Source organism: Globicephala melas, chromosome 2 (assembly GCF_963455315.2).
Source record: "Globicephala melas chromosome 2, mGloMel1.2, whole genome shotgun sequence".
NCBI lineage: Eukaryota > Metazoa > Chordata > Mammalia > Artiodactyla > Delphinidae > Globicephala > Globicephala melas.
In genome coordinates this window covers 20246255-20269068 of record NC_083315.2, presented here as the reverse complement: position 1 = coordinate 20269068, position 22814 = coordinate 20246255, and the positions used below count along the sequence as shown (strand labels likewise).

Sequence of the window (22814 nt, the reverse complement as noted above, 5' to 3'; positions counted from 1 at the left end):
ACTGCAGATACGCTAACAAGCATTAAAATATCCAAAAGCCAAACAAAAAGAAACAGGAACAAAAAATCCAGAGAACCAACTGGCTTATAAATGCTGCATTAATTCCGCAGTAAAATACTAATTTGCCATTACTGATCTATATAATAGTACTAAACAAAATTAATGTATTAAGAAGCTTAAAATGATATTCTTTCACTTATTTCATGAAAAACATTGCTCTAATATTTTTTAATTCACTTGTTAATTCAGTGAAAGGAAATCCCAGGACAAAATTAAAACTTTTTCTACACTAGTATCAATGTCAGCAAGACACAGGTGCAACATATACCTCTATCAGAGAATAGCTAAATAATCTCTTTAGAGCCAAAGATACTTAACCAAACAAGCTATAAAACTCCAGAGTCACTCTTTAGCGTCCTATAAGCAAATGAAATTACCTGCCACTTACTAATTTTTTTTTTAATTTTACAGTGGATTGCTACTTGCATTTTGTGAGGAGGAGATATTTTAAATAAGGGGGGTCTAAGCTCTTCCAAGGGAAAATACTATCAAAATTAAATCAAAACACTACACTCATATTATACAGCATCTCGCTAAAGAAATCAAAGAACCTTTTATTTACCACTTAACAGATATAAGAACTATCAAGTAACCGGTGTCAGTTATAAAAGTAGACACAAAGTGTGCAGACTCATCTCCAGTCTAGCGAGGTGAGAGTCATCTAGACTAACTCCCTTTCTACAAAGGCTGAGCCGCCTCTGTTCTCACCTGGTTTAGATGATGCGAGCACGGGGCCAAGAGCCTACCTTCCCTCCACAACTAACAGTGGTGGCATATGTGCCACAGAGGGAACTAACACACAAGCATTCTCTTCAGGGACCGTGTACGCGCTCTCTCTCATACTCAGTGTCCCACCCTCCCACTTGCCCTTTCCACCTGCCATCTTCTCCTCATCCTTCAGGTCTTACCAACCACTTCCTCAGGACAGCTTGCCCTGCCACTCCCAATCAAGTTAGGTTCCCTGGTGACAGGTTTTATAGCTCCCTGTACTTTACTTCAAAGGACTGATCCCTCCTGTTGTTGAAAACAAGGTGCCTAACACAAGGTCATGGGTACAATAAGGCACTCAAGAAATATTTGTTGAATAAACAAACAAGTGTGAATTTATGATCCCCCCCTGGATTTTACAAAGAAACAAGCTTTAAAAAATTAAGTTATCTGCATGAAATACCATAACCTGGAAATGGCAGAGACCAGCTGAGACTCCAAGTTTGTGACTCTAATTCCCGTGCTCTAATGCCCATGTACTATAAGGAAGTGTGCTAGAAGTCAGATTTCTTTCAAATGTATATTATTTTTGTATTGACTTCCACTGTAAAAATTGAGACACTTTCTAAAGGAAAAAAAACGAGACACTAAATATAAGGAAGTCATATCTAACAATGCAATATGCCTTTCAAAAATCACACTGAAGGGACAAACTATACCTTTCTGGTAATAAATGGTCTGAGTATTGTTGGTGTAACAATACCATTGTGCTAAAGCGAAACAAGGATGGTTGAAGTGAAATTGCAAACATAAACCAGAAAATGTAATCACTTGCCACTTTCTAACTGAAGCAGCAATTCCTAAAGTTTTGGTATTGTGGCTAAGTTTTTTTGCCAGCTTCAAACTGCCTTAACATTCCTAGCATTTACAAATCAAAGTAATTTTGTTTCATTACAACTTGCCACTAGCTTAAATTTACTGGCCTCTTTTTCACCCATCTTCACTAGCTACAAAAGGTAACAGTAACCTGAGAGAGATGCAACATGAAGGCAAAGCCTGACACACAACCTCTGCCTGGCACTGGAAGTCCAACTTGGATCTGCCATGCCAGGAAGTTGTCTTGGTTCCCAAGGATGACCAGCCAATTAACAGATGGTGCCAAGATATGGGGATATATGTATAGTTGATTCACTTTTTTATACAGTAGAAACTAACACACCACTGTAAAGCAATTATACTCCAATAAAGATGGTTAAAAAAAACAGATGGTGCCAAAGCCGACACTTCTACTTACTGGCTTGTTTAACCAATGGCAGCTGTCCTCCAGAGGAGCTATTTCATGTCAAAACAATGTTACAACTGGTAATGAGCTATTCTCACCAGAAACAAGGATGCCAGAGAGTCAGACAGACTAGCTAAAAACAGTAAGTAGGCACCAACAGCAAGACTCAGGGCCCAAGTTCTTAATGTTTGGGAAATGATGCTTCTTTGAATGCCCTTGTGACACCTCAGTGATTCTTTAAATAGGTAATCAGCAAAGGAATTTCTGTTAACTCAGAATACCTGTACTTGGAATTAAGGCTCTGGTTTTCCTTTTTAAATTAATTTATACCTTTATTAGTGTAACTTTTTTCTCATATTTCGACATATTTCAGTTACCTATGTGGAATATAACATAGGTCAACAACATCCACTTTAAGTAATAAATTAGACTATGTTTACAGACTTTACTATAAAAAAAACAGCAAGCTCAGAAATAATTTTCGGGTCTGACAGAGTGAGAAATAAAAGCAAATAAACCACTGTCCATTGATGCTGGCTAATTTGATTCTTGTTAAGATGACTGCACAAAAGAAAAAAGTACCCTGACTTCCCTGTAACAGAACTTCTCATAGATTCAACATGTGAGGGAGTTGGCCAGGGTGATATCTAAAGTTTTGTCCAACTTCTCTGTGCTACGAAACATCAAATATCTATCCCAAAGACTTACTTCTATTTATAAATGAATTAATACAGGCTTGAAATCACTTTCTTCCAACAAACAAAATATTTAAGACCATGTCCCCACTTTTTTTCTATGTGTCACCTTATTTCCAATGACTGGGTATTGCCCCAATTCAAAACTCTTTCCCAGTCCCGTAAGGGACTCATTTAACTCAGGTTGAAATCTACTGACTAAAAAGCATCCGTGGATTAAAATGAAGGGGGGGGGGCGGGCAGACTTTAATCTTCAATTTCTAGAAATGTCCACCCGTGGATTCATAGACTCTTCACATTTCTTGGCATTAAAATACCTGCGAGTAACCATTCTGCCGCATCACAACTGCCGCACCAACACCCGGCTGTGAGCTCCAAACTATTCTGCAAACTCTGCAAAGGCGCAGAGATTTCCAGCTTCTCCAAAGCCCTCATTCACCCCATCCTCCCCTTGCCTAGTCGAAACGAAGTCCCGCGGCAGGAAGGCAATAATTTAAAAGAACGAAGTTTGCCTCAGTCCTGCCCACTTGGACTCTGGAGGACGCAACTGAAACTTGCAAGGGAGACACGTCTCCCGGGGACCGAAACTTGCTCGCGGGGAGGGAGAGGCTGTGGGTCTCCCCTCCCCGCGGACCTGGCCGACCTCCGACCCTTCCAGAGACCCCCTTCGCCGGTCGGCAGGTCCCCTCCCGCGCCGGCCCCGCCAAACCCTCCCCGCACGCCCCCCTGCGCCCCCTACCCCGCGCCCGCCAACCTGCCAATCGCGCCCGCCAATCTGCCAATCACATCCGCGGCACCCTGCCGTCCAGGTTCCAGGGGGTTCCAGGCCGCACTCGTTTCCGGAGCCAGTCCCCCTGGAGGGCGGGGACGGGGAGCGCTGCTCCGTCCACCTCCCCCGGGGCCGGGAATGGCGGCGTCCGGCTCCCCGGGGCCAACTCCGAGTCCCTGCCTGGAGGAAACGCGCCGAGCCCCACCGCCGCCGGCCTCTGGCGGGGGGAGAGGAGAAAATGAACTTACCTCCGGACGGTCCCGTCGGCAGAGGCAGCGGGGGGAGTCCCGGGGGCCCAGGAGGTCCCGGCGCGGCGGCGGCTACCGCAGTGCCGTCCGCCCCATTGTTTCCCTTCCAAGAGGATCCCGGCGAAGCCGAGCCCTGGAACCAGGAAGTTGCCCGGCGCGACACCTCCTGCCGCCGCTATGGAAACGGCCCCCGCCTCCCAGGGCGGCTCGCCCGGGACCCCGCCTCCGCGCCACCGGCCCCGCCCGCCTCACGGGCCGCTGCCAACCGACGCCGCTGCGGCCGCGGCCGCCGCCATCTTGGGGCGGCCCGGTCGGCCTCTTCCCGGCGGCACGTGCGCGCAGCTCCCGCGTTCCCGCCGGCCGCGGGGGCGCGCTGCCAGGGCTGCCGGGTGCGGGCGCCGTTCTCCCGGATGCGCGGCCAGAAGCGGCGCCTGGAACCCAGAGGGTGGGAGGGAGGGCCCGGGCGGCACTGGAGAGCCAGGACCTGGAGCGGGGCTTCGAGGCATTGCACGAAAACGACCGGCTTCAGCTGGTGTCAAGTGGCAGGTCGAGGGATGGACGTGTTTCGTTCCTGGCTCAACTACTGACCAGCTGTCAGGACCTTGGACACTTTTTCCCTATGCCTCACTTTCTTCAGTTTCTTCATCTGTAAAGTGGCATAACAATAGTACCTGCCTCATAGGGTTGTTACCTGGAAGCAAGTGCATGGTACTTAGAAAGTGCAAAATTATCATTCATTCAATAAAATGGCACTGCTTCTGACAAAAGTCACATTTCTGTCTTTTTCCAGGAACTTAATCTAAGTGTTCAAATCAGCACCACTTTAAATAGGCTACTGTGTAAGATCCCATTGCTGCTTGAGACTTCTGAAATGCTGATCTTTTGTCCCATATTTCTCTAGGTCAGCTTTCCTTTTTTAGATCATGGAAATTGTCAAGAGTTTTAATCTCCAGAATCGTCCATCAAGAGGTTCCATAAAAAGATGAATGATGTAAACTTTCCAATACTGTAATTAGCTGGCCGTTAAATGATTTATTCACTAGAAGCTAGCAAAGTTAGGGTGTGCAAATAACTAAAAGGCTTCCTGTCCTTGATTCCAGGAACTAGAATTACTAAAGCTGGCAACTCTGCATGGTGGCTATTATCTCTCTTTTCCAGCTGCTGAAAACTGACACCAAGAAACTGGGAGCTGTGTGCACTATGGGAGAGGAGGGGAGGAAGGAGGCGGGGTCACGGCCTCTTCCAAAGGATGCAACCTTGAGAACCTTGCATGAGCTTAGGTCTCAAATGGTCTCTAAGGCTTCTCCTTCTAGCTCACAAATGTTGTGATCTCCTTTGTACACTCTTTAAGAAAATACAATGTATATACTTCCCTTTGGGTCTTCCTACATACATTTAAGCCAGATTTGTGAAGACCAGTGTTTAATGAGCCTGATCCAAAAATAGTGGGACTTCCATGGCGGTCCAGTGGTTAAGACTCCACGCTTTCACTGCAGGGAGCACGAGTTCGATCCCTGGTCAGGAAACTATTGATAAGATCCCGCATCCCGCACGGTGCAGGCAAAAACAAAAAGCAAACAAAACAAAGCCATAAATAGCTTGATATATGAAATGAACTGGGGTAAAAACAGATCAGGAGCTGGCGGGACAGCAGGACATCGGTAACTTTTTCAACACTCAAGACACTTCTCCAAAGGTTATGGAATGCTCTGATTAGCCATCCCCCAGCTTGGGAAATTTTGAATTTCTGAAAGGCAGGAACCCCCTCTCATACAGCCTTTTAGCCCCCACTGGACCAGCAGATTGCTTTGCATATGGTAGGCCCTCAATAAACATTTATTGAATTAAATCACCATATTTGTGGCTGTGCTCTCATCATTTCAGGAGGCCTTGGGGACCACAGAGACACGCAAGAGATGTTCTTCAAGGGACATCCTCGCAAACATCATAAACAAGAACCCGGAGTTACTAGTTAATGAGTTAATGGGATTTTGGATGAACAACCTCAGCCCCAGGCTTATTTGGCAAAACGAAGTGGAAATTTCAGATATGTTTTTCCATAAATTTTATGGGTAATTTTTTGAAAACTTTACTTTGGACCTAATTATGAGCACCACTGACTCAATTTTATACTACAATAATAGCATGATTAAGGTTCAGAAAAACCCACATTTTCCCCAAGTCAAAGTGTCACCAATGAATTGTGTCACCTCAGTATAAAACCTGTATTTGTTCTTAGGTATACCTTTAGGGGCTTCCCAGAATTTTTTTTTATTAACCGTCTTGGAGCTATTGTTAAACAGTAAACACAAAGTTTTGTCTTTATATCCCCAGCATAGTGCTTGACACGTAGTAGGCACGCAAATTCACTTATCTATGGCATATGATAAATATATAGAATTTATGTCAATGATTAGCAAGGAAATAAAGATAGAATCATTTTTCCTCTAAATGAGGGATGGGCAAACTTTTTCTTAAAGGGGAAAGATAATGAACATGAGAGCAGCCATAGACAATATGTAAAAGAATAAGTGTGCCTGTATTCCACTAGAAATTTATCATGGAAATAGGTGGCTTTGACCCACAGGGCATACTTTACCAACCCCCTAAAAATTATATTTAGATTATGCTCACTCCACTTTTATATTCATTCCAATAAAATTTCAGATATTAACTGAAGAAAGTGTAAAAGCTTGATATCCATAAAGCACCAAAAAGTTTTAAAAAAAAAGTATGGAGTAACAGTTTATGTTACCAATTAAAATACTTCAAAAATAACAAAGGTTTAGGGGCTTCCTTGGTGGCGCAGTAGTTGAGAGTCTGCCTGCCGATACAGGGGACACGGGTTCGTGCCCCGGTCCGGGAAGATCCCACATGCCGCGAAGCGGCTGGGCCCGTGAGCTATGGCCGCTGAGCCTGTGCGTCCGGAGCCTGTGCTCTGCAACGGGAGAGGCCACAACAGTGAGAGGCCCGCATACTGCAAAAACAAAAAACAAAGGTTTAGAACTATGTCTCACACATTATGATGGAATAAGATAGATGGATATTTGCATTTCATTTTTGCAAAAGTTATGCATTATGCTAATGAAAAAAACTTAAAATGTTGCCAAAGGTAAAAGTATATGTTTAAATCCTCAGGATGCCATAGTAACTAAGGCCAGAAGTACAATTTGTGGTGCGAACAGAAGAACATAGGACATAGAGGGAAAAAAATCTCCAAAACAAATCATACGTCCTTCACTATCATCAGAATATGGATGAAAGGGTGCATTCCTAGAGTCTCCTGTAAATTGAGAATTTGAAGTGTGAATCCATGGCTATTGGGTCCATTTAATTTTTTTAAAATAAGGGAGAGCAGATAGCTCCTTAGTGGGGGGAGTTTTTTTTTTTTTTAGTAAACCTGTGGAAAGCCTTGCAGTGCACACTGTCATGCTCACCAGCAGTAGTACTTTCTGAAATCTCATAAGGAGCCAATGCTCTCCCATTGGTTAGGAAAGTCAGCTCCAGTGACACTGTGTATAATTGTGCTTCATTGTTGAAAACAACTCAGGCCAGTCAACACCTGTGTACCCAGTATAAGTGAAAAAGCAACGACTAATCAACAACCACACCCACAATGCTCATACTGAAAAGTTATCCTTTGGTTTAAAAGAGAAGTTATTGATTGCACAGCAAGGAAGGAAAGTCCATGGCACGACTGTGAACCCCATAAAATTGTATGCAAGTTGCTGTGTACACAGTTTGTTCCTTATAACTATCTGGGGTCATCTTGTTTTTTTACTGGTATACTTGGGTTTTTTCTGTCTATCTTAAAAATGGACATGCCGTGAGACTGGGGAATGGATCTGTCTTCTTCCCTACTTTATCCCTTAGTCCAAATCAGTGTCTGATACAGAATGAGCTTTCTCTAAATAATTTTAGAAGGAATGAAGGAAGGGAAGGAGGAAAGAATGAAGGAAGGAACAAAGGTATCCAAATGTACATTTTTCCTATATAATATTGTACATCACCTATACTTCAATTTTAAAAAATACATTTATTTTCTGGGCAAAATATTTCCTAACTTTTCCATGTGCTCCAAAGGGTCTGTGACTCAAAGGGGAAAAAATGTAGGAATGATTTGTTTTCAACTACAAAGGCTGCCTCTCATTATCTCCTCTGCTCTTTGGTTCACAAGCCAACCTGCTCCTGATTACACACCAGAATGGCTGTCAGGGTTTGCCAGAGACCGATAATGATGTCATAGCATTTGAAAAGCATCTCCTTATGTTTTTATAGCTTTAGAGAATTTCTTCTGTCTGCTCAACTTAGAGTTTCCATACTTCAACTCTCTGTTTGACCACCTTTTAGATATCATTCATGACATTTATTTGTTTTTTATTTGTCTCATCAAGCAGAGTTGTGTTAAAAAGTATTCTAAGATATTGAAAAAAATTGAAGTACAATTTCAAGGCATTTTTGTCTCCGTTGCAGGGCGATAAAACTTTTGCCTCTGTGTCTGTGATTTTTGAATTTACTTTTAAACTCTGTACACATAAATCTATATACACTGTCTGAGAGCTGGATTTCAAAGATGACCCCCCAATGAAAAATGCCTCTGCTATCCACATCCTTTTATACTATCCTCCTCTTGAATCTGGGCTGGACCTGTGACTCACTGTTGACAAAAATAATCAGGTGGAAGTGATGTTAAGTGATTTCTAAGGCTAGATCATAAGATGTCTTACTGCTTCCACCTGGGTCTCTGGAATATTTATCTTTGATGGGCTCCCTCCTAGCTCAGCCATCATGCTGAAAGAAGCCCAAGCCACACAGAGAGGCCACACATCGGTGGTCTTAATGACAACTCTGGCTGAGCCCCCAGCATCGACTGCTAGTCACGTGGGTGCCCCAACTTGGACATTCAGCACAGTCAAGCCTTCAAGATGTCTTGAGCCCCAACTGTGCAACCCCATGAGAAACCCCAAATGAGGACATCTCAGTCAACACACAGAACCCATAGAACCAGGATAACAATAAATTATTTTAAGCCATTGAGTTTAGGGTGGTTTTTTACCCACTTACAGATAACTGGAATAAATTGATTAAAAATAAAATGTGAAAGCTATACTTAGATATACTTTAGCTAAAACCTTAATAAGTAAATAACTTTATCAAGATTAGTAGAAATGCTGTATTAGAAGGTCCAGTTGTAGAAGAATGAGGGGAGCTGGAAGAGATCCTAACGTATTCCGAGCACGCTTTTCACTACTAAGTTGCTGATTTTGTCTGGTTCTTTCCTTTGAAGTGGGGTCATGTTGCTGGGTGCTGTGAAAGAACACAGTGACCTTAACCTTTTGGTGTCTGCAAAGTAAATATACTCACAATTACATTTGACTTAAATAGATATGCAATAGTCTTTGTCCACATGCTTTGGCTAAAAAAGGAAAGAAGGAGTGGTCACAAGGAGCCAGACCAAAGACTCATTTAAAATAAGACAGTAGATGGAAAAAATTTTTTTTTATCTGCTCAGTTTATCTTTTCTATTGGCTAATACTTTATTAAAAATGCAGGTCCAGGGGAATTCTCTAGCAGTCCAGTGGTTAGGATTCCACGCTTTCCCTGCTGAGGGCCCGGGTTCAATCCCTGGTCAGGGAACTGAGATCCCACAAGCCGCATGGGGCAGCCAAAAAAAAAAAAAATTCAGGTCCGTAATTCCTAATCTGTAATTTTGAAATCCACAAAGCTCTGAAAACCAAAAGTAGTTTTCCTAAATAATTTGCCATCTAAACTCATTGGGTAGCAATTGAACTTTCCTTTGGCTATTTATGATGGTCTTTACCTTATTTCATATGAACACTCACTTCATCACAGAACAATTAGTGTGTTTGATTACAAGGTCCCGTCCCAGACCCCGCTTATGCTGCCCCCCTCAAGTAACATGCAGTATATGTGCTGTGTCACCCTTGAAATTGAAACTTCTTGTTTCAGACCTGAAGTTGACTTTATTGACGACATAAAGTAAACTTTTTTTGCAGGGGGAAAGGCAGTCTACCGCAGAGTCATTGAGGAATCTCTGGATTCAGACAGCCTGAGTTCAAACCCCAACTCCACCGCTGGCCACCTCTGAGACCTGGGTTAGTGTGCAACCCTCTGCCTCAGTTTTCTCCCCTGCAGAATGAGGACAGCAATAGAAACTACCTCATAGGGTTGACTTAGAGGACTAAGTGAGATTATGCATACAGAATGCTTAGCCCAACGACTAGTAGTAAACACTCAAAAATGTTCACTCTTATTGTATTATTATTAAACGTAAGCTTTTCATAAATTCAATGAAATAAATAATATCTCAGTTAGGATTCAGTGAGGGAAAAAGAAACTACTCAAGGTATTACCAGCAGAAAGATATTGAATATTTAACCCATGAAATCAGATGTGTACAAAGGCTTTGGAAGGGGTGCATGGGTGAAGTTTGAGAGTGACCCTCCACTAACTTTCACGTTATTCCACATCAGCTGTGGACCCAATGTCAGGAAGCTGCTGCACCCAGAGATCAGCACTTGCAGGAAATGACAGGAAACCATGGCCAATGTCACAGCTGCCCTGCAGCTTAGAAGCTGGTGACTGTCAGGGACACTCTTTGGTGCCTGGCTTCACTGCAAAAATTTATGTCTGTCAAACCCTCGTGTCAGCCACTCCTGGAGGAAGAATGGCACCATCCTTATGCTGTTCAAATCCCGAGTGCATCTCACTGGCAGAACCTAAACCTTATCAGAACTTGCTGGCAAAGGACTCTGGGAAATGCAGCCCTGAGATCAGGCAATACCCAACATAAACAGTAATTTAATAACAATAATTTACATTTGTAAAGCACTTGCCATAAAAGCTCTCCGAGGTAGGCAGGAACAGTAGCACAGGGGCTAAGTGATGTGTCTGGAGTTGCCTGGGTAGGGAGAGACTCAGGTCCTTAAATTCGAAATCTAGAGAATGTGTCTTTATGCTGGTGCGTCCTATTTAATCATCTGGGTTCTACTTTATCCCTTAAATCTTCATACCATTTATATTATTATTGACTCACATTTCTACTTAAATCAATCTAAAGAGGAAATTTTGCATCACTATGTAAAGTAGAATGAAAGTCACTAAAGTAGAAAACAGATGTCACATGACATAAACAGAAGATAAAAGTAAAAAAGAACACACTGAAAACAATGATATTAAAACCGCCAGAATAACATTGCCCAGAGGGCTCTGAGCCTGAAGCCTGCTCTCTCTTTGTTGTAAAGGGAGATTAGCTTGTATTAGAGACATTAAATGTACTAACAGCAAACATCCTAGCACCAAATTGAGACTGTCATTGATATATTCACATGGACTAAAAGGTGACTGAAATCTCAGTAAAGAAATTAAATTTCTCACTATGCAAGGCAATGTTATTTAAAGCCTTGTCCGTCTTACCTGCCATCAATAGAACACAACCCACACTTCGGGTAACACTGCCTTCTGCCATATCAATACTGAAAGTTTAGCTGAGAATCCAGGTATTTATTTATTCAATTTTGAAAACTACTTCATAGCTGAGTATTAAATGCATGTCAGTATGTTTTGCTCCTACTGACTCACTCATATAAGATTTTTGGATGTGGTTGAGATGAAATTCACGTAACATAAAATTAACCATTTTAAAGTGAACAATTTAGTAACATTTAGTGCATTAACCATGTTGTACAATCACCAGCTCTATGTAGTTCCAAAACGTTTCCATCACCCCAAAAAGAAACTCAGTACCCATTAAGCAGTTACTCTCCATTTGTTGTCTTCCCAGCCCCCAGCAACCACTAATCTGCTTCCTCTATGGATTTACACCAGATATTTCCTATAAATGGAATGGAATCACACAATACATGAGCTTCTTTGTCTCTGTCTTCTTTCCCTTAGTATGAGGTTCATAAATGTTATAGCATGTGTCACTACTTCATTCCTTTTTATGGCTGAATAACATTCCACTGTAGGGATAGACCCCCATTCATCCATTGATAGACATTTGGGTGGTCTCTACTTTTTGACTTGTAGTGCTGCTATAAACATGTGTGTACATGTATTTGTTTCAGTACCTACTTTTCCGTTATTTTAGATATATACTTTTATACTCCCACAGCAATGCACAGGTATTCCAATTTCTCCGTATCCCTGCCAACACCTGTTTTCTACTTTTGTGATTATAGCCATCCTGGTGAGTATGAAGTGGTGTCTCGTGGTTTTGACTTGCATTTCCCTAACGACTAATGATTCTGAGCATCTCTTCATGTGCTCGTTGGCCATTTGTAAATCTTCTTTGGAGAAAAGCTTACTCAATCGCTTTGCCCATTTAAAAAATTGGGTTGTTTCTCTTTTTATCTTGGAACTGTAAGAGTTCTTTATGTACTCTGATCCTTCTCAGATATATGATTTGCAAATACTTTCTCCCATTCTGTAGATTGCCTTTTCACTTAATTGATAATATCCTCTGATGGACAAAAGTATTCTGTTTTGATGAAGTCCAATTTATCTATTTTTTTGTCTTACTGTTCTGCTTTTAGTGTCCTAGTGCCTAATTCAAGGTCATGGATATTTACCCTTATGTTTTCTTCTAAGAGTTTTATGTTTGAGTTTTTATATTTATAAAAGAATTTTAAACCACACTATAAATTTTTCATAGAAATAAGGTAAATCCTTTGACCAAAATTAACTCTATAACCACTGAAATTTACTCAGCCTTAAAAGACTCATTTGTTTCTTTAATAAATGGGTTTGTTTAGCCATGACTATAGACAAGTCATTGTACAGATATTGTACAGATTGTACAGATATCTACAGGAGAAATATATATATCTATATATGGAGTTAGGCTTCTTCCCACATGGGGAAGGTATGGTTTTCACATGGAAAACTGGGCCAGTGAGAAAGAAAAGAGGAATGGCTTTGGGGGGTCATCACAACGTTCATGTAATCATGTAAACGTTCAGGTAATCTTACAGGCATCATAACAGAGGAGATGGGATTTGACCTGGTCAGAGGGAATCTAATAGCAGAAGAGTTTGGAGGTCCATTTTTTTTTTTTTTGGAGGTCCATTTTTAAAAATAAAGAATAATCATCCATTTTAGCTGGACCACTGGTGTTAGGTGAAAATTAGTAATCCTAGGAGCATAACTTGAAAGCATATCATTATGGAGGACTCCAAATACCTGCCTAAGAAGCCTAGACTTAATTCATTAGGCAGCAAAAAGGGTGGGGGCGGGGGGGAAGGACACCTATTTTCCCCCCCAAAAATTTCTCTAATTAAACCTGTATAGAGATGAAAGAATTTATCTTTAAAAAATTAAAAATTAAAAAAAAATGTTAAAGGGAATTCCCTGGCAGTCCAGTGTTTAGGACTCCTTACTTCCACTGCAGGGGCACAGGTTGGATCCCTGGTCAGGGAACTAAGATTCCGCATGCTGCCCAACATGGCCAAAAAATAGAAAAAAAAGAAAGAATTTAGAAAAATTCATTTTAATGCTAGGACTTGGTATTTGATAAGTTATTCATTTATGGAAAATCATTCATTCAATCAACAAATATTTGTTGAGTCCCTAATGTGTGCTGGGCACTGTGATGCCAAGAGCTGGTGATTCAATGATAGAAAAACAGAGCATCACCCTTGTGGCGGTCATAAGCCAATGGAGAATTTATACATGATATCATCATGTCATCAGATTCTAATGTCTCATCTGCCTTTGAAAAGCATTGGTTAAATTCTGTCATCAGATTCTAATGTCTCATCTGCCTTTGAAAAACATTGGTTAAACTCTCTTCTGGGCCAGAAGAGAGTTACAGTCACTGAATCACTCACAGCCAGTGGAAAGCAAGGTAAGAAAGCATTCAAATCATAGTTAACACACCTGACCGGGGGTAGCTCAGAGACCAACAATGTTCTCAAAATCTCCGTGTCCCTTGCCAAGTTAATCCACTCCTATTGTGAGTCTTCTGAGTCTGGTTAATACTTCACTACAGAGAGGTCACTCTTTAGCCCTAATTGGGTGAAAGGACAGGAGCTACGCCTAAAGGTCTTCTATACCTCAAGCCCAACAGACTCACTCAAAAAATAGGTGACTTTTGCTTTACCGCCTTGTAAACCTAAATATTGTCATGTTAAAATCAAAGCAGAGACTGGATAATTAAGTTAAATTACCCATAATGTACTTGGAAGTTTCCTTCTTTTCTCTCTCCCATCCTTCCTCCCTGTTTTCAACAGCACTTATTGAGCACTTACAAAGAGGCAGGACTTGAGAACAACAGTTACCAAAGTCCCTTACCTGCCCACTCCCCATCCTCTAGTATGTGTCACTCCTTTCTTCCCTATGTTACCTGAGCTGGGAAGGATGCATGTGAAATTAAAACAATTCTCTTTCCAACCCAGAAAATGTAGCTTGCCTTGGTCCAGAAGTGAAACTGCCCAACTTAAGTTTGCTATTAGAAGTCAAGTTTACATTTAAAGGAGAATGTATATGAAACATTGAAAGACCACGTACTGTATGATTGCAACTCTAAGACGTTCTGGAAAAGGCAAAACTATGGCAACAGTTAAATGATCAGTGGTTGCCAGCAGCTAGGAGTAGGGAGGCATGAATAGGTGGAACACAGAGGATTTTTAGGGCAGTGAAAATGCTGTATGATTCTTTAATAATGGATACGTGACATTATACATTTGTTCAAACCCACAGAATGTACAACACCAGGAGTGAACCTTAATGTAAACTATGGACTCTTAGTGAGGATGCCGTGTCCATGTAGGTTCACCAATTGTAACAAATGTACCATCCGGTGAGGGATGTTGATCTTGGGAGAGGCAGTGTGTCTGGGTAGGAGCAGGGGGCATATGGGAAATCTCTGCACCCTCCATTCAATTTTGCTGTGAACTTAAAACTGCTCTAAAAGATAAAGTCTATTTTTTAAAAAGCAATGAAAAAAAGGGGGGTTTACTAATTCAACCCATACTTATTAAGCACCTAGATGTGCCAAGTACTGTACAACACATTATAGTATCAAAAATCAACAAGACACACATGGTTCCTCCCCTCACAGAACTTATATTAATGTGTTAATCAGATTCAGTGGTCAATTTTACTCTAAATAATGATGGTAATCATTGCTGTTATCCTGTCCTGTAGTAAGAGTCGATACGAAGGTGCCAATAGAAAACTGGGCAACCACCAAGGTACATGGCAAGGAAGTTTATGAGAAATAAACACAGATAATGAATAACCACCTGTTCTGCTTCACAAGTAATCAAACCTAAATTGAGGCCAGTAGAATGTAATTATTCATCTATCATATTGGCAAAGATTTTAAAACACCCAGAATATGTTGAGAATCTGGTGATATGGGTTGGTAGGAATGTAAACTGGTAGGATTTAACTAAAGGGCACTGTGGCAATATGTATTAGATTTTGTAATGTAAATACAGTGGTCCAGTAATTTACTTTCTAGGCATATTTTTTAAGGAAATAACTCACATACAAAAAGGACCCACAAAGATCCATGTATAAGGAGGTGGTTTATCACAGCCTTGTTTACAATATAAAAAAATTGGAAGCCACCTCCATGCCAATAAAGAAGTGGTTAAAATAGAGCAACCCATCTAACGGAAGGCAATTCCATTAAAAACTATGTCCATCTACAGACTTGTGGTTGCCAGGGGGGAGGGGGAGTGGGGGAGGGATGGATTGGGAATTTGGGATTAGCAGATGCAAACTATTATATACAGAATGGATAAACAATAAGTTCCTACTGTATAGTACAGAGAACTATATTCAATACCCAGTAATAAACCATAATGGAAAAGATTATGAAAAAGAATATGTATGTATAACTGAGTCACTTTGCTATATACCAGAAATTAATACAATATTGTAAATCAACCATACTTCAATAAAATAAATTTTTAAAAAATTATGTCCATCTATATTTATTAACAATGGAAATATACCTTTCACTGACTTTTTTAAACTACATATACAGTATACTTTTATTTTTGGCCGCACCGCACGTCATGTGGGATCTTAGTTCCCCAACCAGGGATCAAACCTGCACCCCCTGCATTGGAGGTGTGGAGTCTTAACCACTGGACTAATTTATTTTTGAATAAAATGTGTGAGACACATAGACCAAAGTGGGAAGGAAACTGTTGAAAACGTTGAGTGGTAATTTCTGGGTAATAATTACTGGAAATTTTCTTGTGTTTATACATTTTTACATTTCCTGAATAATATCTACAGCGAGCTTGTATTACTTTCAAAATCCTTTCCCCTCTAAAACTCTGCATTTTGTGAAATAAACATCTGGACATGTTACACCTATTTGCATGGGAATTTTCACTGAAGGAACAGTGTCTAAGGCAGTTTTGGAATGGCTCTATGGGGAGAAGATGGGGGGCATGGAGAAGCTGGAGGAAGAGGACAGTCAAGGTCTAACCTACAGCTCAGACCCCCAGATTAGGGCTGAGCTTAATGGCAAGAGAGGCTGTAAGCAAGGACTGAAAGGGATGTTTTCCCAGGGAACACTGTGAGACAAAGAGGCATAAACAGTGTTACTTCAATGCCCAGATAGGGTACATGGCAGGTGACCCTGAGTAAGGCAAAGAGTCATTCTCCTCCATTCAGAGCAGCCAGAGGAGCAGTGAGGGCCTATGGGAATATCCTAATATTGCGAGGCCAGAAAACTGGAGTGTTCCTTAGATGTGGCAACATGGAAAACCCGTATGCCTTAGCAAGAGTCAGCTCAGGAGAGGGGCGAAGCCAGGTCCGAAGGGAGGAGGAGTCCAGAGAGGATTTTCCAAGGTGGGAAACCTAAGAGCATGTTTCACTGTTGATAAAAGCATCCAGGAACAGGAGAGGGGTTGATGATACAGGAGAGAAGGGGCTCTTCTTATTCCACTCACAGTCTAACGCGATCTCATCCACACCGTGGTTTTAACTACTACCTGTATGGGAATGATCCAATTGCCACACTTGTAGCTGGAGCCCAGGCACACAGTAATTTATTAAATAAATGAAACTTTCTGCTGACCGCCAGACCCACATAACTAACCCATCATATCCCTCGCAGCAACCCGTCTACTACTAACTTAATCACACACATACATGCACATACACAAACACACAGACACATACACCATTCTTCCTTTGTATTCATATTCAATAAATGGCTCCACCATCCACCTAATTGTCAAAGCCAACCACCTGGGCATCCTCCTTACTGCTCCTTCTCATCTGTCCCCATTTCCAACAAGTCAACAAGTGTAGATTCCATCTTCAGATAACTGCTGAATCTATTTCCTCCTCATCTATTCCCACCACCACCATTTTGATTCAATCTCTCATCAATTTGTGTTTGGATTAATACAAATCTCTTCTTTACCTTCCATCCATTCTTCACTCCGTCCCACATAGCTATGCCTCACACTGCTAACAGCATGATTTGCCTATAATTTAAATCTGACCATGTCACTTACCTGCCCGTTCAGAGCTCCAAAACAAAGCGCACGGTGAACACTCAGTAAATGATTGACAGACTGACTGAATAAAGGAATGACTCAGCTTAGAGCAAGATGGTCAACCTTTTCCTCCTCTGGGATAAATTTGCACTACTAATCCTTTATTATAATAACTAATCCCTGTTGGTATCCAGGCAAAGACTCAAAACAGGTATCCCTTGCCTGTTAATGTTCTTCCCAAGTTTTGTTACATGTTAGTTGTTCATTTTTTACTCTTCAGCAAGAAGTACAAGGGGAGCCCTGCAGTATATTATGTGGTCATGACAATTATTGGGTGGATATAATGGAAGGCCCATAGTACCTACAACTGAAAAAAAGTCCGTTTGAAAAGTGGAGGGCTTCCCTGGTGGCGCAGTGGTTAAGAATCCGCCTGCCAGTGCAGGGGACACAGGTTCGAGCCCTGGTCCTGGAAGATCCCACATGCCACGGAGCAACTAAGCACACGCACCACAACTACTGAGTCTGCGCTCTGGAGCCCGCAGGCCACAACTACTGAGCCCGAGTGCCACAACTACTGAAGCCCACGCGCCTAGAGCCCGTGCTCCGCAACAAGAGAAGCCACTGCAATGAGAAACCTGTGCACCACAACGAAGAGTAGCCCCTGCTTGCCGCAACTAGAGAAAGCTCCTGCTTACCAACAAAGACCCAGCACAGCCAAAAATAAATAAATTTTATTTTTTAAAAAAAGTGGAAAAATAAAAGACAGCTTTGGGAATTACATATCATGCATTTATATGTTTGCTACCTGGGAGATACTAAGATCAACTATGAAATAAAATGCATTTCCAAGTAAAAGGAGGAACATGAACCAGAAAAAGTACTGAGGAGCAGAGAAAAGTACAAAAGAAGAGAGCTTTGAACAGAGCAAACCATGCAAGGGCAATTTCATTTCCTTCTAGGATGAAGTGGAGGGTTCACTGATAAGGAGGAACCATGTCTATAATCTACAGCAGGGGTCCCCAACCCCTGGTAGTGGTCCGAGGCCTTTGGAACCGGGCAGCACAGCAGGAGGTGAGCATCGAGCAAGCGAAGCTTCATCTGCCGCTCCCCATCGCTCCCTTTCACTCACATTACTGCTTGAACCATCCCCCCCATCCCCCGTCCATGGAAAAATTGTCTTCCATGTAACCAGTCCCTGATGCCAAAAAGGTTGGGGGCCGCTGATCCACAGCACCTTTCTTCAATAAAGATTCCAACGTGGCATCATCCTCAAGAAGCTGGGAAGATGCAGCTCAGTCAAAGAATGGCTAATGACAGATGTATATATATTGTGATACCAGCATAAAGCCACTTCTCAAAGAATACCAAATATACTCTCTTTGACAAAGAAAATGTTAAGATCCACCTTTTCCAACGTTGCACGATCTAGGACCAAGAAGCAAATAGATACAGAAACCCTCTTTTCATTTTCATTACATCAGTGGCCAAAATATAACAAAATTTGCTCTGGTAGACAGACTCAGAATGGTAGCTGATGCTATAGATAATGACCAGTGATAATCCTTCTACACTGTATACGTATTTGGGTATAAACTGTGAGTGTCTTTGACTAAATAGAGGATATACAAATAAAACTATTAATAAGACATAACTATGTTGAGGTTAAAGAGAATGTCGTCCCTTGTTTCAGCAGCAGGGAAGCTTGTGTATTTAATAATGGAGTCTTTGCTATCCTTCCTCAAAAAAATAATAATAGTAAAAATTATCTAAAAAGGCATTTTAAGCCAAACACTTGGAATACAATTTTTAAAATATATATATTTTTAAAAACACAAATGTAAGGGATTTCTGTCTCCCTAATCTCTGAGAGAAGATGCTCCTTATGAGGACAAGATGCTGACAATGGAGAACCTGCCTCTGCACCTGAGTTTCACTTCCACTTGGGGTTTGCTCAGTGGGTGTGACAGTCGTTAGTGATGCTTAACAAATATTTCTGGCCCTCTGCCTCCCAGACATATGGTAGGATTGCTTCCTAGCCCCCTTGGGTTGAGTGGGGTCATTCTGGCTAATGAGTTGTGAACAGAATGTGACATATGTAACTTCTGTGTGAAACACGTGATTGCTGGTGTGAGACCCTCCACAGCACGTGTTCCCTCTGCCACAACAACCAGCAAAGCAATGTTCCAGATGCTGGCTGCTCCATCAGCCTGACTTACAACAAATGCAGAGTGGAACCCCCAGTTGTCCAGCAGTAGGAGTGTAGCATGAGCAAGAACTAAATCTTAGTTTTAGCCCTGGGAATTTTGGAGTTATTTGTTAGTGCAGCCAAGTCTAGCCTATCCTGACTAATCACAGTGAGCTTATTACTATCACTAACGCCCTTACCCTCATTATTAATTTTCCCTTAACCCGAGAACCCCACATTGACAAAAACTCTTTCTTAGGTTTCTGTTGACTTAGCTGATAAAACACTGGTACTTTTGAAATGGCATTAATAAATACAATGGGGGAAAAGAAGGGGCACAACACAAAGGCTCAGAGCATGAGCCATGAGACAAGCTAACTGGGTTCTGCCACTGCTATGCTGTAGGATCTTGGACAAGTTACATCACCTCCCCAAGCCTCAGGTTCCTCAACAATGAAATGAGAGATGATAATAACAGAACCTATCTCATTGGATTGTTTTAAATGCTCAATAAATTCCTATTTAAAAAAAGATACCTTCTCAGCGGGGCTGGGGTGGGGGGGCTTCCTCACCCATTGTCATAGCTTAGGTTCCCACAGAAAACAGAATCTGAGAAAGATGCTTTTGTATGCGTACTTCGTTGGGGATTGTGACCCCAGGGATCAAAATATGAAGGGAGGAAGGAGGAAAGCAGGGCAGAGGGGAGAGCCAACACAAAGATGCAAGGTTGCATTATGAAGTTGGTGACTTGTTACTTGGTCCTATGGGACTTCTACAGCCATCTGGGGTGGAGGAGAAAGGAGGAAGCATGTAGCTATCAGCTCCTGTCCCACACTGGTCAAAGGTTAACTCCAGGAGGAGATTTTCTTTCTTTCTTTCTTTCTTTTTTTATAGAATTATTGTTTTGGCAATGTTTTATACAGATCCTACTTTTTTTTTTTTTTTTTTGGCCATACCTTTCAGCATGCAGGAACTCAGTTCCCCTACCAGGGATCGAACCTGTGCCCCCTGCAATGGAAGCACAGAGTCCCAACCACTGGACCACCAAGGAAGTCCCCATTGGGGAGATTTAGTGTCCATGGTCATGCATGCGTGGCCATGGGCACTGAGAGACGTGTCCCACACCTTGTCATCAATAGAGCAGCCCCACAATGGGAGACAAGGTGAAGGTGGTGCTACCAGGTTGCACCTGGGTTAGGATGGTCAGAGGTCCCACACAAGAGATCTGAAGTGGCACAAAAGGAGATACCTAACCCACCACCTACTTCAAATCGCAAATACCTCACCCTGGAATTTATTATCCTTCTCCCCTGCTTATTTTCCTCCATTTCACTTACCACCATCCAAATGCAATATAGTATACTTATTTAGTTTATTCTGTCTTCCCATTTTGGATGGAAACTCCATGAAGACAAGAATTTTTCTTTTGATAACTGCTATATCTCAATGCTTAGAACAATGTCTGGCATAGAGTAGATCCTCTGTAAAGATTGTTTTTTAACTTTTTGTTTTGATAAAAATCTCAAATGTATAGCAAATTTGAAAAAAAAAGTACAAAGAACTCTTGTATATGCTTCACTCAAATTCACTGTTTTTAACATTTTACATTTATTTTCTCATTATCAGTCACACGCATACACACACACACACACACACACACACACACACACACCCATTTTGAACCATTTGAGAATAACGTATAAATATCATGTTCCTTTACTTTCAAATACTTAAATGTGAATTTTCTAAGAATAAGAACATGCTTTAACATAATCACAGGACAATTATCAAAATCAAGAAACAATGTGCTATTGAATATACAGTTCATATTGAAATTTTATCAATGATCTCAATAATGTCTCATAGCAAAATTTTCCCTAACTCAGGATTCAGTCCATAACCACACCTCGCACTTAGCAGATCTGTCTCTTTAATCTGACGTAGTTCCTTAGTCTTTCTTTACCTTTTGTAACGTTAACATTTTTTTAAGACCACAGGCTTGTTATTTTGTAGACAGATCTCTCAATTTAGATGAGCTTGGTGTTTTGCCATGACTAAATTCAGATGATAAGAATACATATATAAATTGTTATTATCAAAAAAGGTTATTCTCAAAGTAGAGGGGTCTGACCCCACACAAGTAGCTCCTCCTGGGATTCACAGACCCTACTGCACCCCCTCTCTTACAATATCTAAACTCTAACCCTGAGGAGCTGACACATTCCCTGGTGGCCCCTAAGTTCCTTACTTTCCAGCTCCTGATCTAGTTCCATGTACAAGGCCAGAGCTCCCAATCCCATTGGCCAGCAGCTCCTGCCTATAGAACTTCACACTTTTATGGTGAAATCGAGAAAGAAATTCCCCCTCTGCAGCCCACTGGGTGTTAAGTCATAATACTGACAGGAGGCCTGGGAAATAGTCCCCATCTTGGGTGAAGACCAGAAAATTGTCACACAGAGATGAGCTATTGCCCTGAGATTCCCTTCAGTATAAGCATGTGGGTCACATGCCTATAGTCATATAACCAATGCAGAAACAGAGACAAAAGTCCCCAGGACAACTTCTGATTTCAAGAGAAAAGAAACCCTCAATGATGTATCCAATGAGAGTTTTCTGTTTTTCAAAAGAAAACATAAACTTTTTTTTCCCAGAGGCTAGAATGCTCCAACATAGGAAGTTAAAAAGTGTATGAAAAAGCATATGTGTACCCACATGCCATAAACACTGCTTATCTGGCAAAATGTCATTGATTAAATAGGTCCATTTGTTTTATATAACACTGAGACATCAATTAGCTGTTCATTAACAGGGAAAGTGTTCTAAATTTTAGTTGGATGTTAGCTGAGAGCTCACTGAAAATGGTCTGAGTCAAAGACAGCTGGTCATCACATGCTGTTCATTCCCCACTTCCTCCTTCGGTACACTGTTGGGGTAACACTATACCCAGTTGAAACAACACATTTTCCAACCCTCCTTACAATTGGAGTAGCCTATGTAAAGCATGCAGAAATCATTGATTCAGGCTTCAGCTTACTCTGTTCTTTTCCCATCTCCTTCCTTCCTACCAGAAATCCAGATAGCAATACATTGATAAGTTCTACAGCAGCCATATTGTGTCTCCAAGGAGGACGTTTATGACACTGGCACCATACTTCCCTGGACCTGCCTACTTTGTTTTTTATAATATGTGAGAGAAAATAACATTTTATCTTGTCTAAGCCACTGTTACTTGAATTTTTAAACCTATACTTAATTTATAGAACAGCTGAGTATAGACCTTTAATGCACATTTCTCATGAATTTGAATGTTTATGTCATATTTGCTACCATAGGGAAGAACATATTTTTGGAACTAAACAAATGTATGGGAGAAA

General features: G+C 41.4%; 1 protein-coding gene across 1 annotated transcript in view; it reads right to left on the bottom strand.

The window, feature by feature from the left end:
- USP6NL (USP6 N-terminal like) overlaps nucleotides 1–3815 on the bottom strand; it is a 143347-nt gene extending 139532 nt beyond the window's left edge. The window contains exon 1 of the mRNA XM_030836939.3: nucleotides 3763–3815. The gene's annotated coding sequence lies outside the window, so the exon portion shown is untranslated. The remainder of the gene's footprint in view (nucleotides 1–3762) is intronic.
- Nucleotides 3816–22814: the final 18999 nt, after the last annotated feature.